At 35.7% G+C, this 3,625-nt stretch overlaps 1 long non-coding RNA gene across 1 annotated transcript in view; it reads right to left on the bottom strand.

Moving 5' to 3' along the window:
* The window catches only part of LOC105501374, an 8,040-nt gene extending 6,223 nt beyond the window's left edge, over nt 1–1,817 (bottom strand). The window contains exons 1-2 of the long non-coding RNA XR_001000183.1: nt 1,687–1,817; nt 234–421 (exon numbers count right to left, since the gene is read on the bottom strand). This is a non-coding gene — a long non-coding RNA (uncharacterized LOC105501374). The remainder of the gene's footprint in view (nt 1–233; nt 422–1,686) is intronic.
* Between the last annotated feature and the right edge of the window lie 1,808 nt (nt 1,818–3,625).

Genomic DNA, 3,625 nt, shown 5'->3' with positions numbered 1-3,625 from the left:
CCAGCCTGGGCGACAGAGCTAGACTCCGTCTCCAAAAAATAAATAAATAAATAAATAAATAAATAAATAAATAAATAAATAAATAAAAGCATTTTAATTATAGCCATAGATAAGTACATAAGCACACAAAAAATTAATCACTGTGATGGTAAAAACCTTATTTCAATACCTCTTTATCCTTCATACAATAATAAATCTCTGGAAGAGAAAAGAAAGCCTCTGAGTGTCCCTACCTTTCTACTCCTGAGAGAGGCTCTTTCAGCACAGATCCTGCCCTGTTTAGACTCCAGCTGCTGGCACTGCCTCCTGAGTTCTTTCACTTCCAAATTCTTATCGTCCTGCAGCCCCACCACACAGTCAATGACTTTCAGTTCCTCTGGACTTTCACATGGATTGTCATAGACAACTTCATCCTGTTTTTCTAAAAATGTATTAATGGTTGTTTAAAACATATCTTATTATTTTTAAAAAATGCATTGAATTTTTTTCAATGTAAGGAAAATACAGATCACTTATAATACTACCACTGAAAAGCACTATTAACATATTTAAAAATATGTATATACAGGTAATATACATATACACATGTATACATACATGACTATCTACATGTATGTAAGTTGCATGTACGTGTATATACATGTAAGCAGTGTATGCATGTATACACATGTGTATATATAGACATATGTATATATACATATGCACACACACATACACATACTACTTACATGGCTACACATATCAATGGAGTTCTAAAAGAACATTTTCCATGGGATGGAAATAAAGTTTTAGGCCAGGCGCGGTGGCTCACGCCTGTAATCCCAGCACTTTGGGAGGCCAGGGCAGGCAGACCTGAGGTCAGGAGTTCAAGACCAGCCTGGTGGCAAAACCCCATATCTACTAAAAAAATTAGTTGGGCACGGTGGCGCATGCCTTTAATCCCAGCTACTCAGGAGGCTGAGGCAGGAGAACACCATGAACCTGGGAGGCAGAGGTTGCAGTGAGCCGAGATCGTGCCACGGCACTCCAGCCTGGGCAACAGAGCAAAGGCTTCATCTCCAAAAATAAAAAAAAAAAAAATTTTTTTTTAAGATAAATTTCAATGGCAGCATAGTATTCTCTAATTTAAGCAATCCAGGTTGTTAGGCTGTTCCAATGTTCCATTATTACTCATTTCTCTGTGATGAACATCTCTGTATAAATCTTTGTGTACACTTTTTATCACTTCTTTAGCAGATAAATATTTAAGGATCTTGATACCCGTTGCCAAATTGCCCTCCAGAAAAGCAACTTATATTCTACCAGCAATATATTATTAAGATGCCTTAGTGATATTTAATCTTGATTACATATTGATGTTTTTAAAGTCATGCTTCCTGTAACAAATTCAAACCTTCCAGAAGTACATAAAATAAACAGCGAAAATCTCTTGCTCCTTCCCCAAACCTTCTGAGTCATTTTCAGATGAAAAACATTATGAACAATTTGGCATGCATCCTTCCAGATTAACTTCTTTTTATAATGTAATTTTTTTCCTAAATGTGTTAAATGCTTATAACCTGAAACTACTGCAAAGAATTCTGAATACTCAGGATTAAACTAAAAGTTCAGGATCTATGTGAAGAAATTTATTAAACTTGGAGGAACTTTAGGAAAAAAGATTTAAATAAATGGAAAGAGACAGACCATGTTCTTTGGTAGGAAGATTCAAAATTGCAAAGACCACTATTCTTCCCAAAGTAATCTCTAATTTTAAGCAAAATCACAATCAAAATTCCAACGAGTTTTTGTTGTGAACTTGATTCTAAATTTCATCTGGAAGAATAAAGGAGTGAAAATAGTCAGAAAACTTGTGCAGAAGTAATGGGGGGGTACTTGCCTTACCAGACCCTAAAATGTGCCTCCAAGGTGTAGTCATGGGAACAGTATGGAGCCAGCAGCAGAAGCCACTCACAAACCAATGGAGGAGAACAACTCAGAAACAGATCAAAGTCAATCTAATGTTTAACTTGAGAAATGTTAAACATTTAGGGAAAATGTTTTTAAAATCAGTGATTGGGACTGCTTAACAATTTGAGGGAAAGGTTCAATTCCTACCACAATCAGAATAATTTACCCCTGGACTAAAGAATTAAACGTTTTAAAAAGCAATATCATAAACATATGAAAAGAAAACATAAGTATATATTGACATAATTTGGGGATAGAAGAATATTGCCAGACATAACACTAAAAGAAGAAGCCATAGGGGAGAAAATGGATAAATGCGACTTCATAAAAATTAAATATTACTGAAAGGCAAGGAAATGCAAATGACAAGGAGAGATTATTTGCAACATATGACAGACAATAGAGGATATTATTCTTAATGTGGAAAGGAAATATTCCAAAGAAAAATGGACAAAGACTATGAATAGGTATTTCATAAAATAAGTACAAATGGCTTGCAAACACACAAAATTTTGTTCAATGTTCACTCATAATTAAATGAATGAAAATTGGAAGACTGCCATTTTCTGTCAAGTAAGCAAAAGTGCAAAAGAATGGCATGAGTCTGGGAAACATACACACTCATATTCTGCTGATGGGAGCATCTTTTTTATTTTTTGAGACAGAGTCTTACTCTGTCACCCAGGCTGGAGTACAGTGGTGCCATCTCTGCGCACTGCAATCTCGAACTCCCAAGTTCAAGCAATTCTTCTGCCTCAGCCTCCCAGGTAGCTGGGATTACAGGCGCCTGCCACCACGCCCAGCTAATTTTTGTATTTTTAGTAGAGACAGGGTTTCACCATGTTGGCCAAGCTGGTCTTGAACTCCTGACCTCAAGTTATCTGTCCCCTTCAGCCTCCCAAACTGCTGAGATTACAGGCGTAAGCCACCACACCCAGCCTGGGAGCCTCATTTTAAATGTACAAACTATCAAGGCCATTATGTAGTATGAAATTTAGAAATCAGAAAATAATACGGAAATGGGGAAAAATATATCTCAATTGATTGTTGTATTGTCGTGTATCAAAATATAAAATATACATTGCTCTTGACCCAATAATTCCATCCTTAGAAACTTATTCCAAGGACATAATCTGTCCTATACTCAAAGACATGTGTAAAGGAAAGTTCACTACACTACTGTTCAAAACAGTGGAAATTTGGAAATCACGGTATATCCATATAATGGAATACTATGGAGTCATTAAAATTTTGATACTTTTATTATTTACTGAAATAGAAAGACAGTTATTATGTATTAAATGAAAAAGAGACTATTATGCATTGCACGCCTGTGTCAAAATATCTCACATAACCCATGAATATATATATCTACTATATACCCATAAAAATTAAAAATTTTTTAAAAAGATGTTACTGAACTGGTTATGTAGTTTTGGTTTAAAATTTATATTTTTATATATCAGCATATTTTATTTTATTTTTATTTTTATTTTTATTGTTATTTTTTTGAGACCGAGTCTTACTCTGTCACCCAGGCTGGAGTGCAGTGGTACAATCTTGGCTCACTGTAAGCTCCACCTCCCCGGTTCACGCCATTCTCCTGCCTCAGCCTCCCAAGTAGCTGGGACTACAGGTGCCCGCCACCTCGTCCGGCTAGTTTTTGTATTTTTAG

The sequence above is a fragment of the Colobus angolensis genome, unplaced genomic scaffold (genome assembly GCF_000951035.1).
Source record: "Colobus angolensis palliatus isolate OR3802 unplaced genomic scaffold, Cang.pa_1.0 Scaffold706, whole genome shotgun sequence".
Classification (NCBI taxonomy): Eukaryota; Metazoa; Chordata; class Mammalia; order Primates; family Cercopithecidae; genus Colobus; species Colobus angolensis.
Note: the sequence above shows the minus strand (reverse complement) of the source record. Positions and strands in the feature narration are given on the sequence as shown.